Source organism: Octodon degus, unplaced genomic scaffold (genome assembly GCF_000260255.1).
Source record: "Octodon degus isolate 3935 unplaced genomic scaffold, OctDeg1.0 scaffold00028, whole genome shotgun sequence".
In the NCBI taxonomy this organism is placed as follows: Eukaryota; Metazoa; Chordata; class Mammalia; order Rodentia; family Octodontidae; genus Octodon; species Octodon degus.
Genome location: NW_004524604.1, coordinates 12,914,912 through 12,926,877, shown reverse-complemented (window position 1 = coordinate 12,926,877; position 11,966 = coordinate 12,914,912).

The following is an 11,966-nucleotide window of genomic DNA, read 5'->3' as shown; positions in this document are numbered from 1 at the left end:
ACCAAATACGTGCATACATGGATAGTTCTTAGAGAGTAGACTTAGAAGAATGGTTAAAATAAGGAGAGATTAAACAGAGATGCCATGGAAAGTGCACAAAACCTGAAGCTGTAAAAAAAAAATTTTTTTTTTTTGGCAGAACTGAGACTTGAACTCAGACCCTTGCACTTGCCATGGAAGCACTTATCCTACTGAGCCATCTCCCCGGCCCTTGTAAAATATTTTTACCATTGAGTGTTCAAACAAAGGCATAAAGGTTAGCGCAGACCATAGGCAGTATCGTCCTTCATTGCATTCTCACTATGCGTTAGAAATGTGAGTAGGTCTGTCTACATTTATCACTGAATTGATCCTTCAATGCCATCCTAGGATGTAGATACCTTGGCCTATATCTTATGTAAGGAGACCAAGGCGTTGAAAGGTGAAACGCATTGCTGGAGAGTTTCAGCCACACAAATTATAAGTAGTCCAACTTGAGTTGCATATGCCAGAATTGCCTGCCTCTAAATCTTGTTTCCTTAACCATGGTTGTTTATTATACCCTCTATCATTTTTTTTTTAAATTTTTTTGTGGAACCAGGGATTGAACTCAGGCCCTTGTGCTTGCCAGGGAAGCATTTATCCTACTGAGCTATCTCCCCGGCCCCTATCCTCTATCATTTTTGACAAGCATCCTTCTTAGCCCTATTCTCCACCCCAAATCAACACTGAGTGTTGCTGTAGCCTGTTGGTGATTATAAATGCCCTCAAAACAGGATCCTGTATTTCTTTTAATATATCATGGACAATAATCTTTTGCACTCGGTACTCTTAATGTTCAGCTGAAAAGAGACTAGAAGAGACACCAGAATCCAGCATTCGCTATTATCATTACCAATGTTAATTTTCCATTGCTAAAAATATTTATTTTACTTGAAAGCAAGTGTTTTATTTAGCAACCTTACAGTCATCACCACTATTTTTTATCACTTATTTATCACAAATAACAAAAACTAAAACAAAAAACCTCTTTTCACTTCTCGTAAATTCCAGAACAGAGAGGGTTTCGGTCAATGGTGAGGGGATAACCTGGTACATGCCAGGACTTGGGTGCAATCTTTCACACAACAAAGAGATAAGAAAAAGAAGTCCTCAAACCTAGAAATATTATATACTTTTTCCTAAACTAAAAGTATTGACAGGCTCCACTTCCATAAATGGCTTCAAGAAAAGACAGTAGGAACCAGCCTCTGTGTTAGGAACCCTCACACCAGAAAGCCCAGGTTTGCTTCAGAAGCTTCAACGTGTTATGGATTAACAATCCACAGCAAAAAGGACCAAAGCAACACATACTCACCAGCTTCATTTGCATTACAAATAAGTAACCTGCCGTGGTATTTTGCTACCCCACTGACACGTTGCCAGGGAACCACAGAAAAATAAAAACCAGTGTGTCTACCCACAGGTGAGGAGAAGAGCTTGAATAAAGTGAAGCTGCTATTCAATCTGTTATTCAGCTCACCATATAAACACACACCCTCTCTCTTCCCCTAGCCAAGAAAAAAAAGATGACAGGGGCAGCCACCCCTGCCTACTGGAGGTTCTCACTCAGAGGGACCGTGAGGTGTTGCACATGCTGAATAGAATGTTGAAGAAGAGTGAAGAAAGGGAAGCAGAGGTGTGGAGATCTGCTGTACTTCATGCCTAGGGAAAAGGCATTTTAAATCTAATAGCAGCACCTCGAAACAAAGGAGTGATAATTGGTTGTAGCAACTGCCAGCAGTAGCCTTAGCCAGGCCAGAGGAGACCATTCTGAAGTGCCAAGACAAACTCATTTAAAGCAAATACCTTATTCAATGAACATCAAATGTGTCATAATCTAGGTTTCTTTTTAAAGCCATTGTCATGGTTGTTGGCAGTTTGTTTGATTCCTACATCTATTCATCCTATAAAAACATATCTAAGAAGTAGTGTCTGAGAGGATGATGACTTATACCTGGCTAACTCCCAATAAGTAGGAGACCTTAGAGGCCTAAAACTTAACTCAAAAATATCTGACTCAAAGGTTTTTGTTTTTCTGTTCTGCCATACTGCCACACACAGACTAGCTCTTTTTGTAACTTTAGTCATCTAAGCAAACATTTTCCTTCTACCTCCTGACTCAGATATATCACATTTTTTCACCCTTCACTTGTGTACACTTCCCTCTCTCACTAGTGTCTGAATTTCATGAAGTCCCTGTCTGTTTAAACCATCTCTTCTGCGTTGATTAGTCTCAGGGATTATCAGTAAAGACAAAAAATGGACTCCCTCTGCTAGGAAGAGCTACTGTACCTGAGCATACAACCACCAACAATTCACAGTGGACATTAAGTTCCTCATCGGCTAGACAAAGAGCCAGAAGTCAGATGAAGTCTAGCTATCACAGGCAAAAAAAACCTCTCTCATTTGCTTTTCCTAAACCAGTAGGTAATTCCCTTGCCACTTAGGCCAGCAATTTGGTATCAACAGAGTGGTGGTCAGAGTCACAGAACTGAAGACTATCTGAGGCGGTTCTTCCATGGCCCTAGGTGCAGGCAACTTATTGCATAGCACAATTGAACTACAATGTTCTCCAACTAGATACCATCAGAATGTGAAGATTTTTTGAACTCCTCAGTCAGAAAGAGCTTTGCACAGAATTAGTTATCTGAAAGGAAGTGTGGGTAGTTTGTTGATAAAGGTAAAAAAGGAGTGTGGGTCAGACACAGAGAAACAGAGACAGAGAACATTTCATGATTAGGATACTAAAATTTTTAAATGCTAAAGGAATTTTGATGTTCTTTAATGATATTATTTTCTTTAAGAGTGAATTTTAAATGCTTGCTAAATTCTCTATCAAATTAGTCCAAATCTATGATGATGTCTGTTTTCATAAAAGTTGTCAAGAAGAAGGAAGGCAAGAAAATTAACAGCCAAATGTCATTTTTGCAGGAAATGATAGAGAGCAAATTATGCACAACAGAACACATGTGTTAGGTGGGGGATAGGTAGATGTTCTGTATTTACATCTTCAGGCTAGAATTCATGGCTAGAATTTGTCATTATATTTTTTTTCACTCTGATTTGATTTTTTAAAAATGCATTTGGTACAGGGTCTCACTATCCAGCTCAGACTGAGCATATAACCACCAACAATTCACAGCAGACATTAAGTTCCTCATCGGCTAGAAAAAGAGCCAGAAGTCAGATGAAGTCTAGCTATTACAGGCAAAAAATATTCCTCATTTGTTTTTCCTAAACCAGTAGGTAATTCCCTTGTCACTTAGGCCAGCAATTTGGTATCAACAGAGTGGTGGTCAGAGCCACAGAACTGAAGACTATCTGAGGTGGTTCTTCCATGGCCCTAGGTGCACGCAACTTATTGCATAGCACAATATGTCATCCTGTTTTCAGCCTCCCCAGCACTGGAACTACAGGCATGCACCACCATGGGTTTACCACTGCTTGTGATTATGTCAGGATAGCTGAAACATTTTTTAAGGACAAAGATTATAAGTGATTACACAAAAAAAAAAAAAAAACATTTTTTTTGTCACATGCTAACAAGGATACCATCAGTGTGGCAAGGAGGTCCAGCGAGATGGCTCAAAGGACTAAGCACCTCCCTGGCAAGCACAATGACCCAGATTCAATCCCTGTCACCACATGCCACACTGGCCTCAACCTCAGGACCTCTCAGTCGGCCACCAAGACCAAGCACTGTGGCACATACCTGTAATCAAAGGGCTGGGAAGGCTGAAAACAGGAGGATCACTATGAGTCCAAGCTGAGTATTGAGACACTGTACCAAATACATTAAATAATAATAATAATAATAATAATAATAATAATAATAAACAAAAATCAATGTGGCAAGAAAGCAACTGCTAAGATTATGAGATTGTTGAAACCATCGTCTCCTTGGCTGTCTTAAGCATCACAAACACCAAGTTGGAAGGGCCAGATACACACTTTATCTCAGACAGCTCAAGGTAGTCATCAAAAATATTTAAACTTCATATGAAAAGTATTTGGCTAAATCTCATGCTAATTTTGGAATGTTTAATCAGTGTTAACTTTGCTATTCTTAGTAAGCACTCAGTCTTAGAAAGCAGGAAATATTTAGTGCTAAAGTTGTTTTTAAGGGTAAGTATGTAGCTCAGTGGATTAAAGTGCCTGCAAGCAGGCACGGGGCCAGGGGTTTGATCCCTGGGCCTGCTGAGCCAGCCCCAACCCTGGGACATGCTGAGATGGCACTTGAGACTGGGTGTGGTGGCATGCCCCTGTAATCCCAGCTCTTAGGAGGCTGTAAACAAGAGGATCACTAAGAGTCTGATCTACTAGTGAGACCCTGAACACCCTAAAATACAAAAAATAAAATAAAAATAAATAATTTTTTTGAAAAAGATGTTTTTAAATTTATCTAAATATGTCATGTAATCTTACATAGTGTTCCCTAAACTTGCCTTAGTAGTGGACTCTTCTAGATTGCTTACTTAATCCATAATCTTTGGAGTTTCCATCTTGGACCTAGTAAGTCCTTAAATGGTGAAAATAAATATTGTCTCCTGGTACATCTGATAACAAGGGAAGTTTGGAAAACACTGACTACATGACCAACTTCAACTTAAATTATCTGTGTGTGATCAATTTTTAAATCTAAATGTTATCATTCTCTTTCCTTCCAAGGGCTATAGTGGTTCATGTGGAAAGTAAAACTGTTGAACATTTTGACTTGTGCTTTGATGGAAATGACCAAATACTGAATCTCTAGGGTCCCTCCCTGTCACAAATAATAAAAGTTAAACATTTTTTCTTACATAAAAGCAATAATTGCAAGTATTAATGATGTTTTTCATTTGCTGTTTGATTAAAATTCAAGCATGTTAAATAATTCTTATTAATATTGAAACCCAAACACATTAAATAATTTACTGATATTCCATCATGACAAGCATTTGCAAAATAAGTAATTAAAAGGCATTAAATACTTTTAAATTAGTATTTTGTTCTGATAACAACTCAAGATTTTCTTTTTAAATCCTTTCCTCATACCTGTTTTCTTTTTTCAAAATCTTGCATAATTCTAGCCACTTCATCCCTCAAACACCAAATGCAGCAGTACCTCAGTTTCTGAAATTAATTTGTGTTGCAATTTGGGAAAAGGTGGCTGTTTTTGTGTTTATGTGGCAAAGATTGCCACAGTCATGTGTGTCACAAGATGTGGAATTTGCAAATGGAAGCAAAATGTTGCTGAATGCTTTTGTTTGCAAACCTGATTATGTGCAAACAAAGACATTACTGACATGAGAGATTATTGCAACATATACTTTTACAATTAAGCAAAATCAGTTTTTCATTTGTAAAGATTATTACAATTTTTAAAAACAGCTTTTACTAGGAGTATTAGCAATAAGTACTGCCTTTTAGATTTAAAGTTCTCCATACATATAGTACAGTACAATAGTTGCAAGCACTTTTTAAACTGAAAATGTGTGAAAATTGCAACAAATAGTTGAAATTAGAGAAAATAAAATAATTACATTTGAATTTGTGCTATTTTTAAGGCCAGATTTTCAATTTATTTGGAATTTACAGAAAATGATACTTAGGAACTTGAGTTGTAAAAGTCATATGCACATGACTACTTCATATGATACATACATTTTTCTGTTCTATAAAGAGGTATCTGGATGTAAAAGATATAGAATTATGAATCAATCCTGACCATGCACATAAGTAAAACTCATGGTCCATTATCACTCCAACTTAATATTTTCAGAACAAAGAGCTGGGGCATGTTGGAAAGACAGCAGGGCACTCATTTTTACCTGCATGAAGAAAGCAAAAGTGATGTGGGCTTGAGATGTGACACCCAGGTAAGATGTAAGTGTTCCACTTAGACCAGAAAGCCATCTCTGTCTCTATTTTATGAAATATAAATGCATTTGTTGTAGTACTATATGTATTGTATCTTCCTTCTGTGAAGCCCCACCAGGACATCCATGAAAAGAAGATGTATCTCAGTAGGGTTTTCCTTGTAAAATATTTAAATGAAAAATTGAGCATTTTAAGACTTTCACAATTATTCTTTTTCATCATGCAATGAAATATTCATATGATGCAAAAACACTGCAGTTGTAACTGCATTTTAATTTTAAAAATAAACAATACAATAGTAATTTTGAAGCATGCCTTATGACAGGATAAAAGAAATACTAAGAGAACAAAAAAATTTAGTCTCCTACAGTTTAATATTTAACAACGCTATCCTTCACTTTTATTTCAAACAAAAGGTCAGTTTTACTAGATAAATCAAGATAAATTTAGTAGTCACAGCACAGATTACTTACTTGTTTTATAGGTTCTCAGTCTTGTAAAGTGGCATTATCATTTTTGTTACTCCAATGCTTTAGCCTATCACATGACTAAGACTGCAAACCCAGAACAATTCCTTTATTAACTACTTAGGAAGTAATTTGGATTACTTATTGAATTTGGGTACTGGAACATTTGATTATAAGGACAGCTGGCAAGGATGCCTTTATTAAAAGCTGAAAAAACATCATACAATAGAATTCGCTTAGAAGTTTCTTGCAGAAAGTTCTATAGATATATTTCTTTTCTCCCATTTGGGTTCATTATAGTGAGAGGTAGTAGATTGTGCTCATATACAAAAGGTGTAAGTTAAATTTAAAGATTTACACCATATATCTGAATCTAACAATATAACAAAAGAATAACATGAACATTCAAAGCACCCTAAAAGCAAATCTCAGTGAATCTTTCAGTTTTCATAAAGACAGAGAAAGTGACTTGTAGTCAAAGAAACTGCGCTTCAGAAACATTAAGTCCATAGGTTACCACATAAATCAAGGAAGAATTGGTCCTCGTTTCTTTCAAAAAGAATTGGATACACCACCAGTGTAGCATATATTAAGCAAAGGCAATGTGTTGTTTTATCTAAAATCAGCAATCACTTGTAACAGTCAACCTTTCAAATACACTGGTATTCTTCAACCAAATTATGAATATACACATATATGTACTTATTACTCTCACACTAGGCATTTGAAAAGAACTATCAATTATTTGGAAGTTTGCATTTTGTTTCTCAAAATAATTTCCCTAGAATATAATATAAAGGAGTATTATCCTTAATGCTTCATCAGTAAAAACACAAATCAGGGACTACTAAAATACATCATGAGGTTGCTCTGAATATCACCATACTTTATACAATTCAATGCCAGGGCTCTGAAAGAAAAAAATCATACTGGGCAAGCAGGGGTTAACCTAAGAGGCAGGGTCAGGAGGAATTGAAGTCAGCAGGGGCCAGCAGATGTTGGAGAACCCCTGGCATCACCTCCCAGTTGGGGATCTGCCTCTCAGGCTCGGCCTTGTTCCTTTGCTTGAATCTCAGTGGCTCCCATTGCCCTTCTGACTCTGACCCCCTCACTCCTGCCCTTACTTTACCAACCTGGCTTTGCTCTGCGGTCAGCCTGACTTCGACCTGAAAATCTGATTCTAATGTTCTGCTGTGTTTGCTGTCTACAACATCCCAGGTCTTAATCTATTTCTAAAACCACATCTTTACTCTTGGCCACCTTCTGTTTGATGTTTTGATCCTTTTATGACTCAGCCTGTATCCTAGCAGGTTTATCTATTCTACAAAGGGAAGAAATAATCTAGCCTGTCCCCTCACAGATTTTAGATTTCATTGATACATCAAAGGTCCTAGTTTTTTTCAACAACATTCAAACCATGTACTTTCATAATAGATGGACTAAGGTCCATCAGCAAAACCAAGATACTAAGTTATATTTTGGAAGAACATTAAATTTTCTCTATGTACTAAGCCTGAAAAGTGCACCTTATATTTTCAAAATATACATTAAATACTTTATTTAACATAAGATATTAAATTTTAAAATGTGTGCAAAAATAATAGAAGAGCTGTAACAAACAACTTGACATAATAAAATTTCACCTATTTTGACATGGTTTTGAAGATATGTGGGATGAAGGTGTCATACTGTGAAATTTTAACTGAAATACAGAGAATCATGACTACCCTGACTTTGCATAAAAGTCATTGTTTGTTAATTAACATAACTACTTAATAAATTGACTTTGTCATTTCTAATAAAAGTAATGAAAACAGTTCACTTATACTTGTGAGGTAACTTAATTGGGTCTGTGACCACCAAATGAAGCTCAGTAATCAACCGCAGACTACAAAGTATCAATCAGCCTTCCCCAGGTGAGTGTTTCACATTCAACATTCCAATGAATAAAATTATTTATGTTGATACAGCTCATGAGCACTTAGAATGCCAATTAATAAGCAGTCCACATTCTGGCACTTTCTGTCCAGATACAGTTCAGGTGTTATTATAAATTTCTTTCACAAGTCACAGATCAGAAAATTCAGGAACCCCAAACCACATCCTCTAACCATCATGTCTCTGTTCATGTGCATAGCTGGAAGCCCAACACAGACGGATAGATAGAATAGAAAACACTGGAAAAACAAAAGGAGACTTCAAAACAACTCTAGAGTGTATTCTGAATATCTGTTTGTTGTATAAATAAAGAAGAAAAATCTGTCAGAAATTAATATCTACCCCATTCTGATTAAAATGGTGACGTTTTCAAGCCCCCACTGAGAAAACTAAGTGGATTTCACTGGACCTGATAGGAGTCCCTCTCATATGAAAATCAAAATTATATTTTCACCTCTTTCAACTTCTCAATTTGTTTTTGAAAGCATGAACTTCTACAAACTTGGGATGCTATTACTTAATAGAATCACCTTTAAAAGGAAGAAATTCCCACACCTCATTAGCCACTGAATCTAAGGCATAGTGAAATGTTTCTCAGAAAAAATAGCACCCTTCATCAGCAAGGATACCTAATAAATTCTTTTAGTTTAACTTTGCAAATATTTACCACAGTACCTGAATAGCGTAGATACTTAGTATATTTATTTTTTAATATCCTTTATTCCTAAATGAAATTTTTATGCTTGAGTAAAACTGAAGAAAGAAGATCAAAAATGCACTCTACAAACAAAGAGAATTCCCTGAAGAGGGCAATGATTTGGTGCTTTATTACTTCCCTCACTGGATCTCTGCTTTCCTAACTGAAATCACCTAGAGCTGTCTGCGGGATCCTCTGAGGGGCTCCCAACCTTCTATGTGGTGTAACCAGAGTTCTAGATTTTGTCTCCACCCACTTTAAGAAACATGGTCTTGAAAACATGCAGGTCTGTAGTGACACTGTCCTCCTGGAAATTATCTCCTGGAGCTGATTCTGAGAAACTGATGCAGAAGCTAGAGGTTACAGAAAGAAGAGTCTCAGCACTCACTGAACAGCCATAGTACCAACTTTAGAATGTAGGCCACTGTCTGTCATGACACAGCTGTGTCATCCCAAGGACTTGTCAGAAGAATCTTCATTCTGTCTCTCAAACATACCAAACACAGCTACAACTATAGTGCTTTTTTCCCAACTTGAAATTTGTCTGTATTTAATGGAAAAATATATCAAAAATTAGTTAAGTGGCGGGAGTTCAACATCTACAGATGAAGCCAGAGAAAAATTGAAGTGCTCCAACTACTGGTTTACATTCATATATCTAAAGAAACCTCAGATATTTTTTTCTCCGTTGCACTGATGTCTGAAGAAATATTCCTTGAACCCCCTCCTGATGGTAGAAACAGACAAGGACTGGTTCTAAAATGATCTGGCCTGGGAAGAATGAGACACTACCCCCAGCAGCGACACCACCAGCAGCGCTGGTGTCCTGCAGCATTGTTTGCTTTCAGCCGTGCCGCCCTGGATAAATAGCCATTTTAGAGCCTTCCAGTCACGGAGACAAGTAGAATCTCTTCTTGCTTTGAAAGCCTCTCCTTCTTCCAGTAGTCACTATTTCGTGGTTCTCACTACCTTTTCAACTATTGCTGTTCCTTGCCCCCACTGCTTCAAATAAAGATAAAGAGGAGTACACATTGTGATGTAGTTTGTGAATCATCTTTCATCTTTTGAAGAAAAGAAAAACAAAACAAAATGAAACAAAAAAATCCAATTCTAAACAGTAAGCTGAGAAAACTAAAATAATAATAAAAAAAAATCAAAGCACCTACAAGGAAATCTGAATTAGGCAGCTTCTCTAGTATTTCTTTTTCCCCTTAATTTCTTAGGCTAACAGAGAAAATGCTTGAATACAATATTTTGACAGCATTTTTTTTTCTCCATAACCCTATACAGAGACACCTAAAATGCAAAAGTATAGTAGCCTTTTGTTTGTGGTCATATTTCAAGCTAAATTTTAATATCTTAATGAATGTTGTCATCTAAATTCTACATGCATACAATATAGTTTGATGCATTTCAACATATTTTCCCTGCTTTTTCGCCTATATTTTTCATGGATTTGTATAATTTACATCTCACCTGTATTTACCTCAAATGCTTTGCTCTCGTCTAATGACCAGCAATTAATATTTAACTTAAATCAGCTTTTACTCATAAGCTGCAAATGTATTTAACAAGTATAAGTATCACTTCTTTGATGAATAACATTTTAACAATACAAAATAGGTAGAGCATTTTTAAGGTAGCAGTGCTTTTCTAACAAAAATAAGACACTTTATGATTGTGTATTCAGTCCCATAGTTTAAAAACTGCAGGTTAAGCAAATTACCAGGGACTTCATTCTTAATTCTACCATCCTATCAGTGAATTATCAAATCTGAACCTTTCAATGAGAGCGGCATTTTTTTCTAAATACCTTCCTACTTAGCAGCCTAAAGGGACCCGTCGCATCAGTAACACCTTCTATGCACTGTCGTGTCCCAGCTTGAGCACACTAAACTCAGGGGCCTTTGAAATCTTTAAAGCCAATCATACATAAGACAGATTCTATACTGCAGGGCTGGCTGGCTACACTTCAGCACAAGACAATATTGCAAGCTTTCTGATATACATGTGTCACCTCTTTGTGACAAATAGCTGGTATTAATTAGGCACTAGACTTGGTGAGATTGCTGTTATTAACTGAGAGAAGATGGGTTGGATTTAATTGTGTGTGACATCAAAGTCAAGTGACTGATATTTCAAGCTTCATTTAAAATGTTTGATATTGAAGTCATTGTATTCACATAAAGACTGTCTAAAAATATAAAGGAGACTGATGAGGAAAGAACAGAAATGAATCTGTACATCTATCTTATGAAGTGTATTTGATGTCATTTTACTGGTACTTTCATTCCACATATGTAATGTTTATTTGTTTAGCTGCATAAATTTTCCATTTCATAATGGCCTTGAAAGTTCTCAAAATTAATACTAAGCTGTTTATAAAGGATAACAAGTTATTGGTTTGTTTAAAATAATTTTGAAGTGGATGAAAATAAAGTAAGAATGTTGAGCACAATTATTTCTATAAATATATTATCTGTCAAAGAATATTGAAGATACAAAGTAATATACATTTGAGATTTTCTTAGCAACTGACAATACATGAGTCTTTTCAGAGAAAGCAGTGGTAAGACTTGAAAAATAGACTGAAATATCACACTTAGTTATTTAATTATGACTTAATTTTGCTAATGTGTGTTGATTCATTAAATTTTAAGGACAAAATAAAAGATAAATAATAGGAAGCATGGAGAAAGATTTTCCTCAAATGGGAAGGAGATTAAGGGGGAAAGAGCAGACAGAGAAAGGGGTGAAAATAGGAATCAAAATGTGTTATGTGCTATGCCAGCTCCACACAAAGCATATAAAGAACATGCATGCAAACACGTATTAATAAAAAAGTAAATTAGAAAAATTAAGAAACATTTTAAGTTACAGCTCATCAAGTAAGTTAGTTAAAGTAAGGACATTCTTGGGGCCAAGGAGATAGCTCAGTAGAATAAGCACTTTTCTGGCGAGCACAAGGTCCTGAGTTCAATCCC